We start from the raw sequence: 14,662 nt of genomic DNA, 5'->3' as shown, positions 1-14,662 counted from the left end.
ACCATGAAAATTCAAAAGTGGAAAAGGATGAAAACCTGAAACAGGAGGAAGATTAGTCAGTTTTAGAAGTTATATAGAGAGCGAGAGTTCACAGCTGCACAGGAGGGCTTTTATTGGCTATTAAATACTTTTTCTTTAGTCAGTATTCTGCCTCTTGAACTTCAAAAATATTTATATAAATAGATGCTTTATATAGGAATAATCCTAAATTTGTGTCATATCACAGTTCACAACTATAAGAAATATATGTAGTTACTAGATAAACATAATCTTTCTTTTCTAACACAGTTTATCAATCATTAATTTTCCACTTCAATTATTTGAAATGGGATTGAGAACTACATTTGCTGGATGGAAAAGATACAAGAATAACAGATCACATACAAACTTGTTTGCATGAATTTATGTGTAAGTACTACTTTGGAATTATATCAGAATCTTTCCTATTGCAGACTGGAGACTTGTTTTTCTAGAACAAAGAGAATGACTGACTGTTAACCCTGAAGAAAGGGATTATAAGATTGTTAGGGCACATTCACTCCCATGGGTTGCCAAGTGGGACCACTGAGGGTTTTCTCATCTCTGCTGATGGTTTTACTGTTTACGGATGTGGAGTGTGGTGAGAATGGAAAGCAGATTTCTGGCTTTCCCATTAATTCAGGCTTCATTTAGGGCAAGGAAGAAATGAGCAAACTTCATTTCTAAAGTTTCTTGGTAAGGCGTAGGAAGGAAGGATGCAAAGTTTAGACACATATATACATTTTTAAACCTTAATAATAATATTAATAATATTAATAGTCTTGTTCTGACTGGAAGGAGACAATTCAGCAGCTATGTGGCCTTAGCAGAAAACAAGGATAAAGTTATGTCCAGTTGCAGGGAAACTCAGGCCTGTGCATCCAGAAGGCTTTCATCTGGATCAAACTCTCTTTTCGGTCTTGTCAGCTCTATGGGCTGCCTGGAGAGGAGGGTTGGGATGGCTCAGCTCCTGGCAGGCCCCAAAGGAACTCAGAGAAGCTTCCAGAAGGTGCTGCAGCCAAACCCAAACCAAACCACAGCTATGTGAACTGCTTCCCAGCTGGCCTGTGTGGAAGGAAGTCTGTGACCTACTTACAACACCAGGGCACAGAAATGCACCTCCCTACCTGATTTATTTCCAAGAATCATGTCTTACTGCTTTTTTCTTTGTTTTCCCTTTTCTTTCCTGTCTGGTGCTATTTTGTCTGAAGACCAGTCTGAGGTGAGCCCTCTCTCCAGCCCCTTTCTTCTCCAGACCATCTGATTTCCATCTCAAACACAAAGTAGATAAGTCAGCTTTCTCTTAATATATTCATCTCCAAGCTCAAATGCACTTTGATAGGTATAATCGAACACTTCTCCCAGTAGAACTGTCCACCAAACACCAAAAGTCTTCCTGAACAACCCAACTCCCCGCAACAGGATCCATCAGGATTTCTTTATGGGGGCCTTGACAATTTACTTCTTGTAAGGAGTGAGACAGCTCATGTCCTGGACAAACTGTGACTGAGGGAGAAGTTTGGAGCTGGGACACAGCTCAGTATTGGGTCTGTAGAAAAGCCCCATATCTGAAGTTCCTAAGCTGCAGCCCTTTATGGAGAGGTGCATTTTGAAACAAAACTTTATCAGCTGCAGTGAGAACACTGTCTGAAGATCTGAGCCTATAGCATGGCAAAGCATGAGCCCCACTACCCAAGTGTAGTGAAAGCCATGCAAAATAATATGAAAGCATGAGCATTAATTTTTCTTGTAAAGAAACAGGGAAAAGATAGTAAAGGAAGGAAGTCAATTTCCCATGCAGTCTTAGTATGTTCTTTTTTATTTTCTCTCTCTTTATATATTTTTAAATATCTTCTGATGTTGAATATAGGTTGCTTTCTGCTGAAAGTACAGATGCAGATGAGGGATGGTGAAGCTGACTGTGGGCGCACCAGTGTTGTGTGCTGCTCAGTAGCAGAGCAGCAGACATGCCATTCTAGGCTGTGTTAGTGGAGGAGGATGTATTTTCACTGTCTTATAGAAGCAGACTTCAGAGGGCTGCTCCAAAAGTAAAGCCTCCGATTTTATTATGTTGGCCTACAATGTCATGATATTGGTGGCATGACAATAGAGGCGAAACCTTCCTACCAATATCCCATTACATTTTCTTGCCATGTGATAGAGGGCTGTAGAGGGGTAGTCTGACAAGATGGTGACTGACACTGACACCTGATCTAGTACTTGATGTAGTGTTTGGCAATAATGTCCATGGCAGGGGGATGGAACTTGATGATCTTTGAGGTACCTTGCAACCCAACACTATCTATGATTATGTTTCTGTGATTCTATGATTCTATAGATGTGGAAGTGTTCAGGAAGGAAAGGTGTTCATTCCTCCACCTGGAAGAAGTTGCACCCTTTGACATTCACTAACACTTGGTGAACATTAATGGAGACCAAACAAGGGATGATGGCACATTGAAAGTTGGACAGTATGGGCAACATTTCCCCAGCAATAATGCCATCCTAAAAGCTGTGAAAAACCTTAACCCTAACCCTAACCCTAACCCTAACCCTAACCCTAACCCTAACCCTAACCCTAACCCTAACCTTAACCCTAACCTTAACCCTAACCCTAACCTCCACGTGTGCAGATTTTTATGAGCACAGCATCCAGGCTAAAACACATAGTTAATGGTGGGGACTAAGTTGAAAAACACTGCTTTATAGCTGAAAATTTGCTCTATTCTATCAAATAGTGTTATGTTCTTTCTATCTTTCGTAGTTTCTTCTGAAAAGAATGGGAGGGGTAGAGAAAACTGTAATGACTGCAGCTTTGAGAAGACTGGCTTGTAGAAAAGAGCATGGGATGGAAGGAAATGCAGTGGCAGTAATGAGAAGAAATGCAGTTTCAGAGTGCTTTGGCCTGATACCAGTGACATCTTTCCTAATCTGCTGTCTCACAGGAGTTTCACATCATGTTCTAAGTCATCTGCCTGTCCTGAGCCCAGGCCATAACTCCCCAAGGAATAAAACATTTGAGAATCCTATCCCATGCCCCTTCGTTGACTCACTTCTAACTGAACTTTCAAAATGTTGTTCCATGCTCTTCAGTCAGTACTACAGCTCACTGCAAGATCAGTTCCTGGTCTGTACAGAGTAGCTAAAAACTCATTTTTATGCTGAGTTGGCAGAGAGGGGGACAGAGCAGAGTCCTGGCACTTAAGCTGCATAAATATTTTTCTCTTACATTAGGCCCCATAAATCTTGTTTGTCTTCTTAGGAATTGCATAATGCATCAGCAGATTTTTGAGGGACAGTATTTCTTCCCTGGTCTAAAATCTATACAGTATGGAAGTCTGAGCTGCTGCCACCGCTGTTTCCCATTTTCCAAGCAAAGAGGATTTTGTTCCTGGAAGCACTGTGTTTTGCTAAGTATGATAACCACAAAATTGCTGTTTACATCACAGATTTGCAGGGAACAGACAGCAAGTCTCTTTCTTGTTAGTGTAAAGAAGAAAAGAAGCTTGAGGCTCCAGGTTACTTCAGTGGGAGATGGCTGGCGGTCTGAGCTGGCGTGGGACGTGTCAGCCAATGGAATATGACACCAGCAGTGGTTTTGCTGTACCAGGAAGGGATGCAGAGTGCCACAGAAGACTGAATTTCTTGGCCTTCTTTTGTTATACGTTAAGCTTTGCCTGAACTGTGTGCTTTCCTCTGCTGCCTCCCAACAAGCTTTTCCAGTTTGAGCACCAGAGATTAGAAAGAACAGAACTGACAGTGCTGACAGTAATCAAAACCAATAAAGAAGCTTTGTGGGAAGGAAAAGCCAGACGCCTACGTTCCAAGAAGTTCCGTGTGTGTGGATTTTGTCCTTTTAATATTTTGCATCTGCTATTTAGCACTCAGTAGAAGCATTAGAGCTCTGTAAAAGGAATTCAGTTATTTAATATAAATCACTAGTGTGTTTTCAAATGAGGTAGAAAGTGTCCCTCTTTGCTTTTCTTGTGGATTTAAGTAAATACATATTTGTCTGCATCTCAAATGCATTAATTCCACACAACTCTCATGGTTTTATCCCTGCTAAATTTTAAAGGGCTCTTGTGTGCTGAAGAGTGATGAAGTAGGAATGCAAAGTATCAGCAGTACCATGTGGACATCGGACAAGAAATATTAAACCATGTAATTGCTTTTAATTTTTGAAGGGCGCACAGAGCAATAAGCACATTTTGGCTTTCCAGTGATTGTACATGTTCTGAATAGCTTCATCTATCAAAGCTTTTAAATCTGGTAACACCTAATAAGCAAAGATGAGCAGGCCATAGGAGCACTAGTGTTGTTACTTCTGCTCTTGGAAAACACTGCATTTCTGTTTTTATATGATAGAACCTAAAATACGTTTGATACAATTTTCATTAATATAGATGTAAACGTAGGCAAGGTACTGTATGATCACTGGCCAACAACTGACAGCACATATCTAATGAGAAAAAGCAATCATCAAATAAGTCTTAACTTTAAAGGTGACTGAATGTGTCAAACACCAGCTCAGTTGGGCTCAAAAAGTACGTTTATTCAGATGAGAAAAAATGAGTTAGATATAAAGTACAGAGCCACTGAACTGAGAAGAGGTCTGTAGGTCACTCAGATTAAGGACAGCACTGGAACTCTGAAGGGTGGCCATAGACAGGAGGGTGTTCTCTGGGCACTACTCCCACCACAAATGAGAAGCCAAAGCCAGTGTCACTGACAGAGCAGAGATGTGCTGAGTGCCTTCCAGCCAGGGGGACTGCTGTTTAACTAGTAAGCAGCTGCTAGTCCCTCTCCTTCAGTACACTGCAGATGATGAAAATTTCCCTTATTTTGCAATTCGTGAATATTCCAAAAAGGGATTTTGAGGGAGTATTTGGAAATAATGTGCAGATAGACTTTGATTCCTTGGACTTCTCACTTCTTTAACCATCTAGAGTGCTGCACATGTTCCTTAAGATCATAAAACTCTCCCTTTAGTCAGTAAGATGTGGTTACTTATTGTGCCAGAACAAACTAATGACTGCATTAGGTGGTTGCTCTCAGAAAGTCCCAGTCAAACGGATGAAATGAAGACATGTTGTATCCATGTTTGTAAAAGCAGCTGCGGGCTTCTGTATTCTGGCATGTGGAGTAGCATTTGCAAGTCAGCTCTATTACATGATGATTTCAGCTTTCTCTCATTGTGCTATGGAAGTTGCTCATGCTTTTTTCTTTTTTAGTTCTGTAGATATTATATCATAACTAGTGTACGAGAAAGAAATAGTGAACCTTCCTTTCAGAATCAATCTCTTTGCCTGGATGAAACAGAAAAGGAATCACAGAATCACACAGAATCACAGAATGACCCGTGTTGGAAGGGACCTCAAGGATCATGTAGTTCCAACCCCCTGCCTGGCAGGGCCACCAAACATACACATTTACTAGATCAGGTTGCCCAGGGCCCTGTCCAACCTGGTCTTGAACACCTCCAAGGACGGGGCATCCACAACCTCCCTGGGCAGCCTGTTCCAGGGCCTAACCACTCTCCTAGTGAAGAACTTCCCCCTAACATCCAACCTAAATCTTCCCTCTTTTAACTTAAAACCATTTCCCCTAGTCCTGCTATTGTCAGCCCTTTCGAAGAGTTTATTCCCCTCCTGGGAGTAAGTATAAGGACTTATACTTACTATAATAAGGGAAAATATTTATATGATTCTAACTACTAGTACTAATATTCTGATTTTCTTACATGTTCTGGGTCAAAAAAATATCACTAAGAAAAATGCTGACTGAGTGTAGGATTTCAGATCATTTGGTACTCATAATTCATAGGCACTAGTTCATAATTATGGGATAATCAAACTGACAAATGTTCTGCTCAGAGGAAGGACTGAGAAGGCACACTGATTTATGTAGTAGCTTTGCCTCTTATCCTTATGGTGTCTGTAGGGTTACCTTATTTTGGATCAAGTGGGTAGAGCTTGACACAACATCACCCTCTGAAGAACGGTAAACATTAATGTGTTTCCTGGAATGAGTGTCATCATCACTGTGTGGTCATGCAGAAGGACGTGCTCCCTCTTTCCAAGCTTCACAGATTCAACATCTGATCTGGCCATTCGTGGCCATACTTGGAGAACCCACACTGGTATTACTCACAGTTCCAGGTCCCAAAAGGATAAATGGGCAAAGGATGAGGAGACAGGATATACTGAAAAGAAGTGAAGGAGTTAAATAAATAGTTTATTTTCTACATCCAATTCAGGTAATAAGGAAAGTGATGTCATATCCCAGAATAAAAGGGAATGAGGAGTCAGATGAGCAGTAAATCTTGAATTCTAACTGCTGATCTCTAAACATAGAGCTGTGACGTTGTTAGTCCTCAGAACTCAGAAGTGTTATTCCAGTCAGACAGCCAAACCAGTTACTGAGCACTGCTATAAATGTTCTGAAATGAGTTTAGTTTAACTGCTAAACACCAACTACCTTTAAAACTGAAAAGTTACTACATGGCTATGTGCCAAATTGAAAAATAGAAAGCGAGAACTGTTTTTACCCAAATAATTGATTAGGCCTCAATACTTAACACAGAATTGTAACAGAAAAATTTGACCATAGCTCTTCAGCAGTATAGAGCTAATGTCAACTGTTTGTTGCTTTGTTCTGTTCTCCAGATTGCCACCGGCTCTAACAGCAGAAAGAAACCATGATCTGCAGTGGTTGCAGTTCAGGGGAGCTCCAGGCTGAGTGGCTATGAGTAGTAAACATGGGGCCAGACAGAAACTCCCTGGCTGCAGACCAAACCCAGCGCTGCTCCTGCCAGCAGTGGGTGAGCAGTTTTGGTTTTACTTCTCTTTGCTCTTGCCAAGCCATTCTGTTCAAAAAAAAGTACCTGGAGGTACAGGAATTTTGAGCTGGTATTCTGCACTTGAGTCAGTGCTCCTCTATGCCAACAAAAACAGTGCAAGAGAAACAATGAAAAACACAAAAATACAATACAGGGAGGTCTATTTGTCACAAGTAATCTGATCACTGTTCCTGCCAACACAAGATTATTAATTACTGGGCCCAAACTAGAGTTTTCTGACAAGTAATTTTTTGGAAGCCTGAGCTTCAGGTTTATATTTATCTCTGGAAAAATGCCATACATGTTTACCTTTTGAACTTAAGTTTTCGATATCGCAATTCCTATGTATATTCATCCTAGGCTGATTGTTTGTGGAATGACCAAATATCTGCCATCTTCTCAACACTATTAAAATAAGCTTCTAAAGAAGTGATTATCCAGATCTGGACAAAGCTTGTGCTCCTGGTTGGATGTTCCAGGCCCCAAGGTACGCAGCTAAGAAGATTAAGAGTAAGCAGTAGTATTTGTATTAAGAACTTCTATTTCTTGGGAAGTATAGGACTTACAGCTCAATTTCCTCTGTTTGCTTGTTCAGGGAATTAACCACCTTTGCTGGCTAATCTAGTAATAGCTCTTGTAATCAGAAGCTTTGATATGTTTTTTAATTGCATGTGTTTAGGTCACATTTCAAAATGAGACTTACTCCAGCAGTTCACTTAAGTGTTGTTGTAGCAGTGCTTATCCAAGAGATAAATATTACTTAAAGGTCTGGTTTTATTCATTTTGGTTTTGTGCTGAAATAAATATCCCAAGAAATATTAACACAAATAAGTAGGCTTGCAGTCTTGCTGTGCCTAGGTTTGCTATGATTGTTTCCTGTGTTTTCTGGAATTAGAAGGAAAAAAAAACTATTGGCTTGCTAAGAAATGAGGTTACTCGGGCTCACTGACGCCATCTCCAGGCGCTGAAAGAGTTCAATTTGGGCCGAGTTACGTGGTAGTCGAATTTGAGATGCTCTCTGCGCTCGTGTTTGAACTCTGAAGTCAAGGAGACCCCTAGTGGTAACATATTTTTTAGAATGATTGTTAACGAAACAATTTGCCAGTCTGAGCTCCTCGCGCACATCTTGACTTTACGGTGGGAAGAATAAGGCTGATTTGTTTCTTTCGTAGAGCAGGAATTTTCCACTGTTATAAAAATGGAAAAGTTAATTTCTTGAAAGTGTTCACAGGACATCAACACTGCTCCAGTATCAAAAGCCTGACATCACTTAGTGCTCTTGGAGAAATAAGTAAAACAATAATTACTGTTACCAGAACCATTAAGTTAATGTTTAGCAAAGTTTCACTGCATCCTGGTGTAGTAGACAAGGTATGGCTATTTCTATGCTTAAACAAGATCCTGAGGGCATACAAGCTTACCAATTAGTCTGTATTCTTTGGGTTCCGTGGAAGAGTTTCATATAGGTTCAGTCTTTCTTGATTCAAATAGGAATTTATAACAGATGAAAGCAGACAGGAGATGATTTTACATGAATGTAAAAATGTTCACATGTTACATTGTGACTTCTGAATCAAAGTTTCAATTCATAACAAGTAATAAAAAAACATGGTTTTCTTACAGGGAGTGTGTATATTACATAACAGAGAACACAGATTAGAAAACTAATAGAACATATTTTTAAACAGCATTTGCTATTGATGTCTCTGTTCACAGTCCTGAAGTTATTTCTCAAGACCTGTAGCCTTACCCTGTAGTTGGCACAATAACTCTGACCGAACTGTGCAGAGATGCTGACCTACCTGGATGCAACCTACGGCCCATTCACAACAGTTCCTTTAACAACGCGAAAAACTCATATTCCAAACATAAAAGGACTTTCTGCTAACAATGTTCCTTTGGAAAGAGAAATCTGCATGAGATGGTTATTTTAGAAGGCAAATTTTTATGTACTGGGGAGCCTCAGAAGTGAAATGTTCCTTACATTTCTCAGCGGACATTGGGAGAAGCAATGAATGTGAAATCAGGATTTTCACAAAATGAGCTCTTTTCATAGAAATCAGATGGAACTATAAGAACGCTTTGTCCTACATAGACAGCAAGTAAAATTCACACTTAAGTAACATACATACTGCAGCAAAGAGTTATTGAGACTGCTCAAAATAGGGCAGTCTCAATAGCAAAAGCGGGCTAGCTGTGGAGGTGTGATTCTTCAGGAGCAGTAATACAAGGGGCAAAAATTATTAATGGAAAAGGAAATGTGTTTGATCACACTCTTTTTACTGCTCTTAAAAGCATCGTGTCCTCCTTGCTGATGGCCTAACTTATTCTCCTGTTTTATGGCCAGCTTATTCTCTTGCCTTTACAGTTCCTCTATTCTACTAATTCCATCTTTATTGCAGTCTGATTTCTTAACCAGACTTGGGCGCTTCCTTTGTGAGCATCATTGATTTGAGATGGTCTGGGCCGGATCTCCAGGGAAATTCCAACTGCTGAAGAAATCAGTTGTATTAACACTTCCTTCTGTATCAAATGTAGCTGATCCTGTATCTCCTGCTTAGTTTTGGAAGCAGAATAGTTACAATGCCACCTTACACAGGAAATCATCATCCTACCTGCTGGAGCTTCCAATAGTCTGATAAACTCCTTTAATGTCTCTGACTCACTATCAGCCTCTCCATTCAACTGGTAGACTACACTGGAAGCAATCAGTACTTCTGTTGAACTGGGCTTGTTATGAGTCAGAGTTAAAAGTGATTTGAAGAGATTTGGAGAGCTGATTTACATGGTGCCCGTATTTCCTGTGTCCATCAAATGAAACCCATGTCCTACTAAATTAAAATACTTCAGTTTAAAATGTTTACCGGAGCTTTCCTAAAAGACATTTAAGTTTTAGCACTGCAGAGCAGTCTCTGACTTTGGCAGGTTTGATTTTGTAGCAAGATTATATTAGCCATCACCTGTTTTCTAGGAAGTTTTTTGCAAAGAGTCGATCCTAAGGGCTCTTGTCCCTTAAAGAGATGATGTGTGTCAGGATTTAGTTGTGAATCTGCTTGTGAAAGAAATTAACTTTGGTTTAAAAAATGGAGACAGATAAATTCTGATGCTGCACTGCAGCAAGTGCAGGCTGTGTGTTAAATGTACATTTAGTCAGCAGACAAGTATTTACCGCAACTTCTCTGGCTAGAATTACCTAGAAGTCAGTTTGCTAAGTTGCAGTATTTAAAAGTTCCAAATCCTCCCTCATGGTTAAAACTGAAAGGAACCTGCTGTATTTTAGTGTTCCAAAGCACAGCACATTTTTCTGGGAAGTAAAAAATAGGAGAGAGTAGGGAGATGATGACTTCTAATTTTGTCACAAAAGTGGGTTGCACTTATCTCAGAAATAATAAAACCTGTTGTAGAAGGCTGGACCTGCTTAGGCTCCCTTTTAATATGTTGAGATAAAAAACAACACAACAGCTTTCTTTGCACAATTGTTGCACTCATAGGTTAAAAAGAAAGAAAATCATTATTTCAGAACAAAAGTTTCAACATCTCTCATTTCATTTTTTGAAAATTATTTTATAAAGACTGCCAAAGTCAAATTAATGCCACAGGTGGAAGCAAGAAATACTCTAAAACATTTATAATTTGGAGTATTAATTTAAAATAATAATAATAATAAAAAAAGTGGGATTTATTTTTACTACTTGCTTTAACTAGAAGCCAATTGCTTCAGTATTCCTCCAAATGCTAATTAATACTGCCTCTGGTCTAAGGCTCCTGAATGAACTAACTTAACTTGAATTGTGTCAATGAGATTTGCATGCTTAGATTTAATCATGCTACTAAATGTAGTGGTTGCTCATCTGTTCTTGTCAAGACATTTTTCTTGGATTCCTAATGCAGGGAGGAATTGGGAAAGAACGGGTGCCAAGCTAATGGAACAGAACCACTCATTTCTAATTGGATTACAGAATTAAAACATTTTGAAAGATGATCGATCCACAGATGTCTTTTACTAGGAGGAAAATATGTTTTTCATGTTAACTGTGAGCAGTCTGATCCAGTGGAAGATGCCCCTTTCCACAGCAGGTGTGCTGGACTTGATGATCTCTGAGGTTCTTTCCTGCCCAAACCTTTCTAACTAAAAGATCAGCTTCTCCAAGATGTTTATAACGCTCCACAATGATATGTAGTGAAATACTATAGCTCTAGTTCATTGCACAGCAAACGTTGACAATGTTCGTACCAATAACAAACAGTATTTGGTACTTATGGTAACAGTACATAGATATTTGACAATGTGTTTTGAAATGCAAAGGCTCCCTCGGCTTGTTGAAAAGGTAAGTAAGTCAACAAACACAAATTTCTAATGAAATAATGCTTCTCCATTATGTTCCCTTAGGTACATTTATATGGAACGGTGATGAAAGCTATGGAATTAATTAGTATATATACATACGTGGAACTAACTCTGCCAGTGCAGCTGGATCAAAGTCCATCCACTTCTTCCTGCAAGCACAAAGCCAACAGAAGCTTTGGCAGGATTGTAAAGGTCAGTAAAGCAGGTGAGAGTCACAGATCCTGATACATCAGTGACTTGCCCTGTGACTTCTGGCAGAGCAATCTGTTGAAAGGAAAATAATTTTCTATGTACATTACTGCTAATGGTGAAGTTAAACTCACTGCTTAAAGAAAGCAGAGAGGTTCCAGATCACTCCATGACAGCCATTCACAGGCTGCCTCTCTGCATACTGCACAGCCTGCCCTAGTTGCTGGAAGCACAGCGCCATTGCTCAGTCTGCAGTCAGCTTTCCACTGCTCACACTGTGCTACCAGGAGTGCTGGTAATACATTAACAATAGAAAGGCGGGGCAAAACATCTATGAATTCCTATGTATGTCCATTTGTATACTGCTGCTCTAAATTTTTAGTTATTATCAATTGTTCACCCCCCATGCATTGGTAGAATATGAAGCATTGACTCACTGATTTCATAGAACACTCTCATGCACCTGATGTCCATTCTTATGAGCAATACTAAATTGAATATGCTGTTGTATGAAAAGCATTCTAAAATCAAATTAGCAGCGTTCAATAAAGCAATCACATAATCTGCCTTCTGACAGCAGAAGTTCTGGACATAAAAGACAATTCATCTCTTCTCCAACAACTCAGTTTTATTGGCAGCACAGCACTATGGAGAGCCATGATGAATCTCTTGTTTATGAGATGTGCTATATTTTGAATGGGATTATCTCCACTTGAAATCCTATGGAGCTAACTCTGCAAAAACACAGAAATTTGTGGCTTGCTGGGCTGAAAAAATGCCAAAAAGGCAAAGCTTGACCAATAAATTTGTAGCACTTAACTGGACTCGTTGGTAGGTTTGAACTATGCTAATATCAATGACAGCTTTCAGAAGCAAAGAATTCTGAAAATCTGTAAACAAAGTGATAAATTTGAATGGGAGGATTTTCAGTCTTGAAATGATAAAGCTAATACTGCAAAATAAGTTCTTGGTTTTATGCTTATATTTTTAAGGAGTATTGAGCAATTATAGAGGAAAAAAGTTAATATTAAGTCCTTATATGGAAAAAAAAGTTAATATTATGAGGTCCTGGAACAGGCTGCCCAGGAAGGTTGTGGATGCCCCATCCCTGGAGGTGTTTAAGGCCAGGTGGGATGGGGCCCTGGGCAACCTGATCTAATAATTGTGGAAGTTTGGTGGCCCTACCAGGCAGGAGGGTTGGAATTTCATGATCCTTGAGATCCCTTCCAACCCAGGTCATTCTGTGATTCTGTGATTTCAAGAACATTCCATTTAAAAGACAAACACCATGCAAAGCATGATCACAGCCGTTATTTGTAAGATGGTGATGTCCTTAGATCAGAAACACAGCTTTAACAATACAGTACCTAGTGTAATGAAACTAAAGCCTTATCCTCTGGTATGCTAGCTGTCCCCCAGACTATCAAAGTAATAGAAACATGATAATCTTTTATGAAACAAGGATTTGGAACATGTTCCTTAACCAAGGAAGATATTTCAGAAAATTACAATGAATATCAAGAAATAAAGTAGCAAGTGAAAATATATTTTGAAGCTTAAGCACTGGTTACTAACAGTGACTGAGCCTTCAGATTCTTCCCTTTGGTTTTAGATATCAGTGGTTCATTGAGCTATGGATCATGTTCACTATATGGCAAAAGTACATGAAAAAGCTCAACAAACTGTCATCCTGTTAGGCAATGAGCATTCCATTTAAAATTGTACATCCTAATTAACCTCAGTATACAGTAAACTCAGTTTGTAGGTCACAGGCACAACAATAACCTTGCAAAATGTAATATGTGGCCCCAAATCACAGTTCCATAAACAATCTAAACCAGAAAAACTGGCTAAGGGCAGGTCTTGGCACATAAGCATCCTGGTAGTTCACTCACGTGTCAGTAACAATTGCAACAAACTCTGTTAGGTTTGGCATCTCCCATTCTATGGGGATGTTTCCACAGCAGAGTATCCACTCCTTATGTCAGTAATCACCATCACAGGTGATGGTGAACTGCAGTGGGAACAATGCATCACACAGCTTAAACAAACAGAAATGGAAATGATTAGAAAATGGACAGAATTTGATGATGCTACATTATCAAATCTCTCCTTTTCTGACTTGTTGGGAAGATCCACTTTTTACATCAAAAGTCAGTGCAATGACTCATGCCCAGCCCACAGCACTCCAGCACCAGTGTGTTTTGTATTACTACTACACTGCTTATGCAAAAGTGAAATGCATGTGAGGAAACAAGCTGTGCCTTTTGCTTCATAAATCTATGAACACAAAACTAGTACCTCAAATCCCTTGCAACAGAATTACTCAGAAGAAAGTGCCAGATCCACTGAGGACCTACTCCTTACATAATTAGCGTTACTCTTTCTATTATGACTATAATCTATAATTTCCTTAAGTGACCACATTCCTCATAGATTAATAATATTTCAGATGTGTTCTGAATTTGTTGCCTTGGCCAACAATTTAACATGTTCACATTGGAGTATTTTGGCCAAATAGAGGAGGGCATAATTTTTGCTGTTAATCCTATTTGTTTTAAAACTAATTATTTAGGGGCGTTTCATCATACAATATTTCATTGTTTGTAAACTGATTTGGAGATAAATTTGAATGTAAAAAAGAATTCCACAATTAGTCCATAATTGCTGGGTCACAAAAATCATAATTACCATTTCATTTTACTTCAGTAGGTTCAGTAAACCTTTATGGAACAATCCAATGTTTAGAAAGAAAATGAAAAAGAATAACCTTATTACTAAATCAGAATTAACTTAAACTAGTTGGAATACTATATTGAAGCCCTTTAATTCATTATCATAAGATGCACAATGAAAACAAAACTCATCTGAAAACCACACAGGAAGAATGAACTTCTATGTTATATAGAATTCATGTAAGCCACAAACACTTTCAAGTGGTTTTATTATCAGCATTAATTTACTATGAAGCTGATAAAAATACATAGGCCAGTAAGAATCCTGAAATGCACAGCAATTTCTTCTTAAGTTGACGAAACGAAGGAGGAAGTTTAAGATGAAAAATAGTGGTTTAGAACATCTTTATTAAAGCTATAGTTTCTAGAAGAACAGGACACAATCACAGTATTTTAATAAACTAAAAAATAGTAAGGTTATTCAACAGAAACATTGTTGGAACCACTGCGGGTCAAGAAATAGTAGCCAGATCTTTGAGATTATGTTCTGTCCAATGTAATGTATAAAAGATTCATGAATGTGTGTCTTCTGCC

The sequence above is a fragment of the Coturnix japonica genome, chromosome 1, assembly GCF_001577835.2.
Source record: "Coturnix japonica isolate 7356 chromosome 1, Coturnix japonica 2.1, whole genome shotgun sequence".
In the NCBI taxonomy this organism is placed as follows: Eukaryota; Metazoa; Chordata; class Aves; order Galliformes; family Phasianidae; genus Coturnix; species Coturnix japonica.
This window is presented reverse-complemented; position numbering follows the sequence as displayed.